Source organism: Harpia harpyja, chromosome 9, assembly GCF_026419915.1.
Source record: "Harpia harpyja isolate bHarHar1 chromosome 9, bHarHar1 primary haplotype, whole genome shotgun sequence".
NCBI lineage: Eukaryota > Metazoa > Chordata > Aves > Accipitriformes > Accipitridae > Harpia > Harpia harpyja.
The window spans coordinates 27,934,484-27,946,708 of NC_068948.1; positions in this window are offsets into that span (position 1 = coordinate 27,934,484).

Here is a 12,225-nt window from a genome sequence, read left to right on the forward strand (position 1 = left end):
AGAAAAAAATTTTCGACGAGGGCTGGGCTGCCGAAGAAAAAATTTTCGACGAGGGCTGGGCTGCCGAAGAAAAAATTTTCGACGAGGGCTGGGCTGCCGAAGAAAAAATTTTCGACGAGGGCTGGGCTGCCGAAGAAAAAATTTTCGACGAGGGCTGGGCTGCCGAAGAAAAAATTTTCGACGAGGGCTGGGCTGCCGAAGAAAAAATTTTCGACGAGGGCTGGGCTGCCGGGGACCTCTCCTTCGACGAGGGCTGGGCTGCCGGGACCTCTCCTTCGACGAGGGCTGGGCTGCCGGGGACCTCTCCTTCGACGAGGGCTGGGCTGCCGGGGACCTCTCCTTCGACGAGGGCTGGGCTGCCGGGGACCTCTCCTTCGACGAGGGCTGGGCTGCCGGGGACCTCTCCTTCGACGAGGGCTGGGCTGCCGGGGACCTCTCCTTCGACGAGGGCTGGGCTGCCGGGGACCTCTCCTTCGACGAGGGCTGGGCTGCCGGGGACCTCTCCTTCGACGAGGGCTGGGCTGCCGGGGACCTCTCCTTCGACGAGGGCTGGGCTGCCGGGGACCTCTCCTTCGACGAGGGCTGGGCTGCCGGGGACCTCTCCTTCGACGAGGGCTGGGCTGCCGGGGACCTCTCCTTCGACGAGGGCTGGGCTGCCGGGGACCTCTCCTTCGACGAGGGCTGGGCTGCCGAAGAAAAAATTTTCGACGAGGGCTGGGCTGCCGAAGAAAAAATTTTCGACGAGGGCTGGGCTGCCGAAGAAAAAATTTTCGACGAGGGCTGGGCTGCCGAAGAAAAAATTTTCGACGAGGGCTGGGCTGCCGAAGAAAAAATTTTCGACGAGGGCTGGGCTGCCGAAGAAAAAATTTTCGACGAGGGCTGGGCTGCCGGGGACCTCTCCTTCGACGAGGGCTGGGCTGCCGGGGACCTCTCCTTCGACGAGGGCTGGGCTGCCGGGGACCTCTCCTTCGACGAGGGCTGGGCTGCCGGGGACCTCTCCTTCGACGAGGGCTGGGCTGCCGGGGACCTCTCCTTCGACGAGGGCTGGGCTGCCGGGGACCTCTCCTTCGACGAGGGCTGGGCGGCCGAAGAAAAAATTTTCGACGAGGGCTGGGCTGCCGGGGACCTCTCCTTCGACGAGGGCTGGGCTGCCGGGGACCTCTCCTTCGACGAGGGCTGGGCTGCCGGGGACCTCTCCTTCGACGAGGGCTGGGCTGCCGGGGACCTCTCCTTCGACGAGGGCTGGGCTGCCGGGGACCTCTCCTTCGACGAGGGCTGGGCTGCCGGGGACCTCTCCTTCGACGAGGGCTGGGCTGCCGGGGACCTCTCCTTCGACGAGGGCTGGGCTGCCGGGGACCTCTCCTTCGACGAGGGCTGGGCTGCCGGGGACCTCTCCTTCGACGAGGGCTGGGCTGCCGAAGAAAAAATTTTCGACGAGGGCTGGGCTGCCGGGGACCTCTCCTTCGACGAGGGCTGGGCTGCCGGGGACCTCTCCTTCGACGAGGGCTGGGCTGCCGGGGACCTCTCCTTCGACGAGGGCTGGGCTGCCGGGGACCTCTCCTTCGACGAGGGCTGGGCTGCCGGGGACCTCTCCTTCGACGAGGGCTGGGCTGCCGGGGACCTCTCCTTCGACGAGGGCTGGGCTGCCGAAGAAAAAATTTTCGACGAGGGCTGGGCTGCCGGGGACCTCTCCTTCGACGAGGGCTGGGCTGCCGGGGACCTCTCCTTCGACGAGGGCTGGGCTGCCGAAGAAAAAATTTTCGACGAGGGCTGGGCTGCCGAAGAAAAAATTTTCGACGAGGGCTGGGCTGCCGAAGAAAAAATTTTCGACGAGGGCTGGGCTGCCGGGGACCTCTCCTTCGACGAGGGCTGGGCTGCCGGGGACCTCTCCTTCGACGAGGGCTGGGCTGCCGGGGACCTCTCCTTCGACGAGGGCTGGGCTGCCGGGGACCTCTCCTTCGACGAGGGCTGGGCTGCCGGGGACCTCTCCTTCGACGAGGGCTGGGCTGCCGGGGACCTCTCCTTCGACGAGGGCTGGGCTGCCGGGGACCTCTCCTTCGACGAGGGCTGGGCTGCCGGGGACCTCTCCTTCGACGAGGGCTGGGCTGCCGGGGACCTCTCCTTCGACGAGGGCTGGGCTGCCGGGGACCTCTCCTTCGACGAGGGCTGGGCTGCCGGGGACCTCTCCTTCGACGAGGGCTGGGCTGCCGAAGAAAAAATTTTCGACGAGGGCTGGGCTGCCGAAGAAAAAATTTTCGACGAGGGCTGGGCTGCCGAAGAAAAAATTTTCGACGAGGGCTGGGCTGCCGAAGAAAAAATTTTCGACGAGGGCTGGGCTGCCGAAGAAAAAATTTTCGACGAGGGCTGGGCTGCCGAAGAAAAAATTTTCGACGAGGGCTGGGCTGCCGGGGACCTCTCCTTCGACGAGGGCTGGGCTGCCGGGGACCTCTCCTTCGACGAGGGCTGGGCTGCCGGGGACCTCTCCTTCGACGAGGGCTGGGCTGCCGGGGACCTCTCCTTCGACGAGGGCTGGGCTGCCGGGGACCTCTCCTTCGACGAGGGCTGGGCTGCCGGGGACCTCTCCTTCGACGAGGGCTGGGCTGCCGGGGACCTCTCCTTCGACGAGGGCTGGGCTGCCGGGGACCTCTCCTTCGACGAGGGCTGGGCTGCCGGGGACCTCTCCTTCGACGAGGGCTGGGCTGCCGAAGAAAAAATTTTCGACGAGGGCTGGGCTGCCGGGGACCTCTCCTTCGACGAGGGCTGGGCTGCCGGGGACCTCTCCTTCGACGAGGGCTGGGCTGCCGGGGACCTCTCCTTCGACGAGGGCTGGGCTGCCGGGGACCTCTCCTTCGACGAGGGCTGGGCTGCCGGGGACCTCTCCTTCGACGAGGGCTGGGCTGCCGGGGACCTCTCCTTCGACGAGGGCTGGGCTGCCGGGGACCTCTCCTTCGACGAGGGCTGGGCTGCCGAAGAAAAAATTTTCGACGAGGGCTGGGCTGCCGGGGACCTCTCCTTCGACGAGGGCTGGGCTGCCGAAGAAAAAATTTTCGACGAGGGCTGGGCTGCCGAAGAAAAAATTTTCGACGAGGGCTGGGCTGCCGAAGAAAAAATTTTCGACGAGGGCTGGGCTGCCGAAGAAAAAATTTTCGACGAGGGCTGGGCTGCCGGGGACCTCTCCTTCGACGAGGGCTGGGCTGCCGGGGACCTCTCCTTCGACGAGGGCTGGGCTGCCGGGGACCTCTCCTTCGACGAGGGCTGGGCTGCCGGGGACCTCTCCTTCGACGAGGGCTGGGCTGCCGGGGACCTCTCCTTCGACGAGGGCTGGGCTGCCGGGGACCTCTCCTTCGACGAGGGCTGGGCTGCCGGGGACCTCTCCTTCGACGAGGGCTGGGCTGCCGGGGACCTCTCCTTCGACGAGGGCTGGGCTGCCGGGGACCTCTCCTTCGACGAGGGCTGGGCTGCCGGGGACCTCTCCTTCGACGAGGGCTGGGCTGCCGAAGAAAAAATTTTCGACGAGGGCTGGGCTGCCGGGGACCTCTCCTTCGACGAGGGCTGGGCTGCCGGGGACCTCTCCTTCGACGAGGGCTGGGCTGCCGGGGACCTCTCCTTCGACGAGGGCTGGGCTGCCGGGGACCTCTCCTTCGACGAGGGCTGGGCTGCCGGGGACCTCTCCTTCGACGAGGGCTGGGCTGCCGGGGACCTCTCCTTCGACGAGGGCTGGGCTGCCGGGGACCTCTCCTTCGACGAGGGCTGGGCTGCCGGGGACCTCTCCTTCGACGAGGGCTGGGCTGCCGAAGAAAAAATTTTCGACGAGGGCTGGGCTGCCGGGGACCTCTCCTTCGACGAGGGCTGGGCTGCCGAAGAAAAAATTTTCGACGAGGGCTGGGCTGCCGAATCGACGAGGGCTGGGCTGCCGAAGAAAAAATTTTCGACGAGGGCTGGGCTGCCGAAGAAAAAATTTTCGACGAGGGCTGGGCTGCCGAAGAAAAAATTTTCGACGAGGGCTGGGCTTGCCGAAGAAAAAATTTTCGACGAGGGCTGGGCTGCCGGGGACCTCTCCTTCGACGAGGGCTGGGCTGCCGGGGACCTCTCCTTCGACGAGGGCTGGGCTGCCGGGGACCTCTCCTTCGACGAGGGCTGGGCTGCCGGGGACCTCTCCTTCGACGAGGGCTGGGCTGCCGGGGACCTCTCCTTCGACGAGGGCTGGGCTGCCGGGGACCTCTCCTTCGACGAGGGCTGGGCTGCCGGGGACCTCTCCTTCGACGAGGGCTGGGCTGCCGGGGACCTCTCCTTCGACGAGGGCTGGGCTGCCGGGGACCTCTCCTTCGACGAGGGCTGGGCTGCCGGGGACCTCTCCTTCGACGAGGGCTGGGCTGCCGGGGACCTCTCCTTCGACGAGGGCTGGGCTGCCGGGGACCTCTCCTTCGACGAGGGCTGGGCTGCCGGGGACCTCTCTTCGACGAGGGCTGGGCTGCCGGGGACCTCTCCTTCGACGAGGGCTGGGCTGCCGGGGACCTCTCCTTCGACGAGGGCTGGGCTGCCGAAGAAAAAATTTTCGACGAGGGCTGGGCTGCCGGGGACCTCTCCTTCGACGAGGGCTGGGCTGCCGGGGACCTCTCCTTCGACGAGGGCTGGGGCTGCCGGGGACCTCTCCTTCGACGAGGGGCTGGGCTGCCGGGGACCTCTCCTTCGACGAGGGCTGGGCTGCCGGGGACCTCTCCTTCGACGAGGGCTGGGCTGCCGAAGAAAAAATTTTCGACGAGGGCTGGGCTGCCGGGGACCTCTCCTTCGACGAGGGCTGGGCTGCCGGGGACCTCTCCTTCGACGAGGGCTGGGCTGCCGAAGAAAAAATTTTCGACGAGGGCTGGGCTGCCGAAGAAAAAATTTTCGACGAGGGCTGGGCTGCCGGGGACCTCTCCTTCGACGAGGGCTGGGCTGCCGGGGACCTCTCCTTCGACGAGGGCTGGGCTGCCGGGGACCTCTCCTTCGACGAGGGCTGGGCTGCCGGGGACCTCTCCTTCGACGAGGGCTGGGCTGCCGGGGACCTCTCCTTCGACGAGGGCTGGGCTGCCGGGGGACCTCTCCTTCGACGAGGGCTGGGCTGCCGGGGACCTCTCCTTCGACGAGGGCTGGGCTGCCGGGGGACCTCTCCTTCGACGAGGGCTGGGCTGCCGGGGACCTCTCCTTCGACGAGGGCTGGGCTGCCGGGGACCTCTCCTTCGACGAGGGCTGGGCTGCCGGGGACCTCTCCTTCGACGAGGGCTGGGCTGCCGGGGACCTCTCCTTCGACGAGGGCTGGGCTGCCGAAGAAAAAATTTTCGACGAGGGCTGGGCTGCCGAAGAAAAAATTTTCGACGAGGGCTGGGCTGCCGAAGAAAAAATTTTCGACGAGGGCTGGGCTGCCGAAGAAAAAATTTTCGACGAGGGGCTGGGCTGCCGGGGACCTCTCCTTCGACGAGGGCTGGGCTGCCGAAGAAAAAATTTTCGACGAGGGCTGGGCTGCCGGGGACCTCTCCTTCGACGAGGGCTGGGCTGCCGGGGACCTCTCCTTCGACGAGGGCTGGGCTGCCGGGGACCTCTCCTTCGACGAGGGCTGGGCTGCCGGGGACCTCTCCCTTCGACGAGGGCTGGGCTGCCGGGGACCTCTCCTTCGACGAGGGCTGGGCTGCCGGGGACCTCTCCTTCGACGAGGGCTGGGCTGCCGGGGACCTCTCCTTCGACGAGGGCTGGGCTGCCGGGGACCTCTCCTTCGACGAGGGCTGGGCTGCCGGGGACCTCTCCTTCGACGAGGGCTGGGCTGCCGGGGACCTCTCCTTCGACGAGGGCTGGGCTGCCGGGGACCTCTCCTTCGACGAGGGCTGGGCTGCCGGGGACCTCTCCTTCGACGAGGGCTGGGCTGCCGGGGACCTCTCCTTCGACGAGGGCTGGGCTGCCGGGGACCTCTCCTTCGACGAGGGCTGGGCTGCCGGGGACCTCTCCTTCGACGAGGGCTGGGCTGCCGAAGAAAAAATTTTCGACGAGGGCTGGGCTGCCGAAGAAAAATTTTCGACGAGGGCTGGGCTGCCGAAGAAAAAATTTTCGACGAGGGCTGGGCTGCCGAAGAAAAAATTTTCGACGAGGGCTGGGCTGCCGGGGACCTCTCCTTCGACGAGGGCTGGGCTGCCGGGGACCTCTCCTTCGACGAGGGCTGGGCTGCCGGGGACCTCTCCTTCGACGAGGGCTGGGGCTGCCGGGGACCTCTCCTTCGACGAGGGCTGGGCTGCCGGGGACCTCTCCTTCGACGAGGGCTGGGCTGCCGGGGACCTCTCCTTCGACGAGGGCTGGGCTGCCGGGGACCTCTCCTTCGACGAGGGCTGGGCTGCCGGGGACCTCTCCTTCGACGAGGGGCTGGGCTGCCGGGGACCTCTCCTTCGACGAGGGCTGGGCTGCCGGGGACCTCTCCTTCGACGAGGGCTGGGCTGCCGAAGAAAAAATTTTCGACGAGGGCTGGGCTGCCGAAGAAAAAATTTTCGACGAGGGCTGGGCTGCCGGGGACCTCTCCTTCGACGAGGGCTGGGCTGCCGGGGACCTCTCCTTCGACGAGGCTGGGCTGCCGGGGACCTCTCCTTCGACGAGGGCTGGGCTGCCGGGGACCTCTCCTTCGACGAGGGCTGGGCTGCCGGGGACCTCTCCTTCGACGAGGGCTGGGCTGCCGGGGACCTCTCCTTCGACGAGGGCTGGGCTGCCGGGGACCTCTCCTTCGACGAGGGCTGGGCTGCCGGGGACCTCTCCTTCGACGAGGGCTGGGCTGCCGGGGACCTCTCCTTCGACGAGGGCTGGGGCTGCCGAAGAAAAAATTTTCGACGAGGGCTGGGCTGCCGGGGACCTCTCCTTCGACGAGGGCTGGGCTGCCGGGGGACCTCTCCTTCGACGAGGGCTGGGCTGCCGAAGAAAAAATTTTCGACGAGGGCTGGGCTGCCGAAGAAAAAATTTTCGACGAGGGCTGGGCTGCCGAAGAAAAAATTTCGACGAGGGCTGGGCTGCCGAAGAAGAAAAATTTTCGACGAGGGCTGGGCTGCCGAAGAAAAAATTTTCAACGAGGGCTGGGCTGCCGGGGACCTCTCCTTCGACGAGGGCTGGGCTGCCGGGGACCTCTCCTTCGACGAGGGCTGGGCTGCCGAAGAAAAAATTTTCGACGAGGGCTGGGCTGCCGAAGAAAAAATTTTCGACGAGGGCTGGGCTGCCGGGGACCTCTCCTTCGACGAGGGCTGGGCTGCCGGGGACCTCTCCTTCGACGAGGGCTGGGCTGCCGGGGACCTCTCCTTCGACGAGGGCTGGGCTGCCGGGGACCTCTCCTTCGACGAGGGCTGGGCTGCCGGGGACCTCTCCTTCGACGAGGGCTGGGCTGCCGGGGACCTCTCCTTCGACGAGGGCTGGGCTGCCGGGGACCTCTCCTTCGACGAGGGCTGGGCTGCCGGGGACCTCTCCTTCGACGAGGGCTGGGCTGCCGAAGAAAAAATTTTCGACGAGGGCTGGGCTGCCGGGGACCTCTCCTTCGACGAGGGCTGGGCTGCCGGGGACCTCTCCTTCGACGAGGGCTGGGCTGCCGGGGACCTCTCCTTCGACGAGGGCTGGGCTGCCGGGGACCTCTCCTTCGACGAGGGCTGGGCTGCCGAAGAAAAAATTTTCGACGAGGGCTGGGCTGCCGGGGACCTCTCCTTCGACGAGGGCTGGGCTGCCGGGGACCTCTCCTTCGACGAGGGCTGGGCTGCCGGGGGACCTCTCCTTCGACGAGGGCTGGGCTGCCGGGGACCTCTCCTTCGACGAGGGCTGGGCTGCCGAAGAAAAAATTTTCGACGAGGGCTGGGCTGCCGAAGAAAAAATTTTCGACGAGGGCTGGGCTGCCGAAGAAAAAATTTTCAACGAGGGCTGGGCTGCCGGGGACCTCTCCTTCGACGAGGGCTGGGCTGCCGGGGACCTCTCCTTCGACGAGGGCTGGGCTGCCGAAGAAAAAATTTTCGACGAGGGCTGGGCTGCCGAAGAAAAAATTTTCGACGAGGGCTGGGCTGCCGGGGACCTCTCCTTCGACGAGGGCTGGGCTGCCGGGGACCTCTCCTTCGACGAGGGCTGGGCTGCCGGGGACCTCTCCTTCGACGAGGGCTGGGCTGCCGGGGACCTCTCCTTCGACGAGGGCTGGGCTGCCGGGGACCTCTCCTTCGACGAGGGCTGGGCTGCCGGGGACCTCTCCTTCGACGAGGGCTGGGCTGCCGGGGGACCTCTCCTTCGACGAGGGCTGGGCTGCCGGGGACCTCTCCTTCGACGAGGGCTGGGCTGCCGGGGACCTCTCCTTCGACGAGGGCTGGGCTGCCGAAGAAAAAATTTTCGACGAGGGCTGGGCTGCCGGGGACCTCTCCTTCGACGAGGGCTGGGCTGCCGGGGACCTCTCCTTCGACGAGGGCTGGGCTGCCGGGGACCTCTCCTTCGACGAGGGCTGGGCTGCCGGGGACCTCTCCTTCGACGAGGGCTGGGCTGCCGAAGAAAAAATTTTCGACGAGGGCTGGGCTGCCGGGGACCTCTCCTTCGACGAGGGCTGGGCTGCCGGGGACCTCTCCTTCGACGAGGGCTGGGCTGCCGGGGACCTCTCCTTCGACGAGGGCTGGGCTGCCGGGGACCTCTCCTTCGACGAGGGCTGGGCTGCCGAAGAAAAAATTTTCGACGAGGGCTGGGCTGCCGGGGAGCTCTCCTTCGACGAGGGCTGGGCTGCCGGGGACCTCTCCTTCGACGAGGGCTGGGCTGCCGAAGAAAAAATTTTCGACGAGGGCTGGGCTGCCGGGGACCTCTCCTTCGACGAGGGCTGGGCTGCCGAAGAAAAAATTTTCGACGAGGGCTGGGCTGCCGGGGACCTCTCCTTCGACGAGGGCTGGGCTGCCGAAGAAAAAATTTTCGACGAGGGCTGGGCTGCCGGGGACCTCTCCTTCGACGAGGGCTGGGCTGCCGAAGAAAAATTTTCGACGAGGGGCTGGGCTGCCGAAGAAAAAATTTTCGACGAGGGCTGGGCTGCCGGGGACCTCTCCTTCGACGAGGGCTGGGCTGCCGGGGACCTCTCCTTCGACGAGGGCTGGGCTGCCGGGGACCTCTCCTTCGACGAGGGCTGGGCTGCCGGGGACCTCTCCTTCGACGAGGGCTGGGCTGCCGGGGACCTCTCCTTCGACGAGGGCTGGGCTGCCGGGGACCTCTCCTTCGACGAGGGCTGGGCTGCCGGGGACCTCTCCTTCGACGAGGGCTGGGCTGCCGGGGACCTCTCCTTCGACGAGGGCTGGGCTGCCGGGGACCTCTCCTTCGACGAGGGCTGGGCTGCCGGGGACCTCTCCTTCGACGAGGGCTGGGCTGCCGGGACCTCTCCTTCGACGAGGGCTGGGCTGCCGGGGACCTCTCCTTCGACGAGGGCTGGGCTGCCGGGGACCTCTCCTTCGACGAGGGCTGGGCTGCCGAAGAAAAAATTTTCGACGAGGGCTGGGCTGCCGGGGACCTCTCCTTCGACGAGGGCTGGGCTGCCGAAGAAAAAATTTTCGACGAGGGCTGGGCTGCCGGGACCTCTCCTTCGACGAGGGCTGGGCTGCCGAAGAAAAAATTTTCGACGAGGGCTGGGCTGCCGAAGAAAAAATTTTCGACGAGGGCTGGGCTGCCGAAGAAAAAATTTTCGACGAGGGCTGGGCTGCCGGGGACCTCTCCTTCGACGAGGGCTGGGCTGCCGAAGAAAAAATTTTCGACGAGGGCTGGGCTGCCGGGGACCTCTCCTTCGACGAGGGCTGGGCTGCCGGGGACCTCTCCTTCGACGAGGGCTGGGCTGCCGGGGACCTCTCCTTCGACGAGGGCTGGGCTGCCGGGGACCTCTCCTTCGACGAGGGCTGGGCTGCCGGGGACCTCTCCTTCGACGAGGGCTGGGCTGCCGGGGACCTCTCCTTCGACGAGGGCTGGGCTGCCGGGGACCTGCCGGGGACCTCTCCTTCGACGAGGGCTGGGCTGCCGAAGGAAAAAATTTTCGACGAGGGCTGGGCTGCCGGGGGACCTCTCCTTCGACGAGGGCTGGGCTGCCGGGGACCTCTCCTTCGACGAGGGCTGGGCTGCCGAAGAAAAAATTTTCGACGAGGGCTGGGCTGCCGGGGACCTCTCCTTCGACGAGGGCTGGGCTGCCGGGGACCTCTCCTTCGACGAGGGCTGGGCTGCCGGGGACCTCTCCTTCGACGAGGGCTGGGCTGCCGGGGACCTCTCCTTCGACGAGGGCTGGGCTGCCGGGGACCTCTCCTTCGACGAGGCTGGGCTGCCGGGGACCTCTCCTTCGACGAGGGCTGGGCTGCCGGGGACCTCTCCTTCGACGAGGGCTGGGCTGCCGGGGACCTCTCCTTCGACGAGGGCTGGGCTGCCGGGGACCTCTCCTTCGACGAGGGCTGGGCTGCCGGGGACCTCTCCTTCGACGAGGGCTGGGCTGCCGGGGGACCTCTCCTTCGACGAGGGCTGGGCTGCCGGGGACCTCTCCTTCGACGAGGGCTGGGCTGCCGAAGAAAAAATTTTCGACGAGGGCTGGGCTGCCGGGGACCTCTCCTTCGACGAGGGCTGGGCTGCCGGGGACCTCTCCTTCGACGAGGGCTGGGCTGCCGGGGACCTCTCCTTCGACGAGGGCTGGGCTGCCGGGGACCTCTCCTTCGACGAGGGCTGGGCTGCCGGGGACCTCTCCTTCGACGAGGGCTGGGCTGCCGGGGACCTCTCCTTCGACGAGGGCTGGGCTGCCGGGGACCTCTCCTTCGACGAGGGCTGGGCTGCCGGGGACCTCTCCTTCGACGAGGGCTGGGCTGCCGGGGACCTCTCCTTCGACGAGGGCTGGGCTGCCGGGGACCTCTCCTTCGACGAGGGCTGGGCTGCCGGGGACCTCTCCTTCGACGAGGGCTGCCGGGCCTCTGCGGGGCTGGGCTGCCGGGGACCTCTCCTTCGACGAGGGCTGGGCTGCCGGGGGACCTCTCCTTCGACGAGGGCTGGGCTGCCGAGGAAAATCTCTTCGACGAGGGCTGGGCTGCCGGGGACCTCTCCTTCGACGAGGGCTGGGCTGCCGGGGACCTCTCCTTCGACGAGGGCTGGGCTGCCGGAGACCAAAAATTTCGACGAGGGCTGGGCTGCCGGGGACCTCTCCTTCGACGAGGGCTGGGCTGCCGAAGAAAAATTTTCGACGAGGGCTGGGCTGCCGAAGAAAAATTCTTCGACGAGGGCTGGGGCTGCCGAAGAAAAATTTTCGACGAGGGCTGGGCTGCCGAAGAAAAAATTTTTTCGACGAGGGCTGGGCTGCCGGGGACCTCTCCTTCGACGAGGGCTGGGCTGCCGGGGACCTCTCCTTCGACGAGGGCTGGGCTGCCGGGGACCTCTCCTTCGACGAGGGCTGGGCTGCCGAAGAAAAAATTTTCGACGAGGGCTGGGCTGCCGGGGACCTCTCCTTCGACGAGGGCTGGGCTGCCGAAGAAAAAATTTTCGACGAGGGCTGGGCTGCCGAAGAAAAAATTTTCGACGAGGGCTGGGCTGCCGAAGAAAAAATTTTCGACGAGGGCTGGGCTGCCGAAGAAAAAATTTTCGACGAGGGCTGGGCTGCCGGGGGACCTCTCCTTCGACGAGGGCTGGGCTGCCGGGGACCTCTCCTTCGACGAGGGCTGGGCTGCCGGGGACCTCTCCTTCGACGAGGGCTGGGCTGCCGGGGACCTCTCCTTCGACGAGGGCTGGGCTGCCGAAGAAAAAATTTTCGACGAGGGCTGGGCTGCCGGGGACCTCTCCTTCGACGAGGGCTGGGCTGCCGGGGACCTCTCCTTCGACGAGGGCTGGGCTGCCGGGGACCTCTCCTTCGACGAGGGCTGGGCTGCCGGGGACCTCTCCTTCGACGAGGGCTGGGCTGCCGGGGACCTCTCCTTCGACGAGGGCTGGGCTGCCGGGGACCTCTCCTTCGACGAGGGCTGGGCTGCCGAAGAAAAAATTTTCGACGAGGGCTGGGCTGCCGGGGACCTCTCCTTCGACGAGGGCTGGGCTGCCGGGGACCTCTCCTTCGACGAGGGCTGGGCTGCCGGGGACCTCTCCTTCGACGAGGGCTGGGCTGCCGGGGACCTCTCCTTCGACGAGGGCTGGGCTGCCGGGGACCTCTCCTTCGACGAGGGCTGGGCTGCCGGGGACCTCTCCTTCGACGAGGGCTGGGCTGCCGGGGACCTCTCCTTC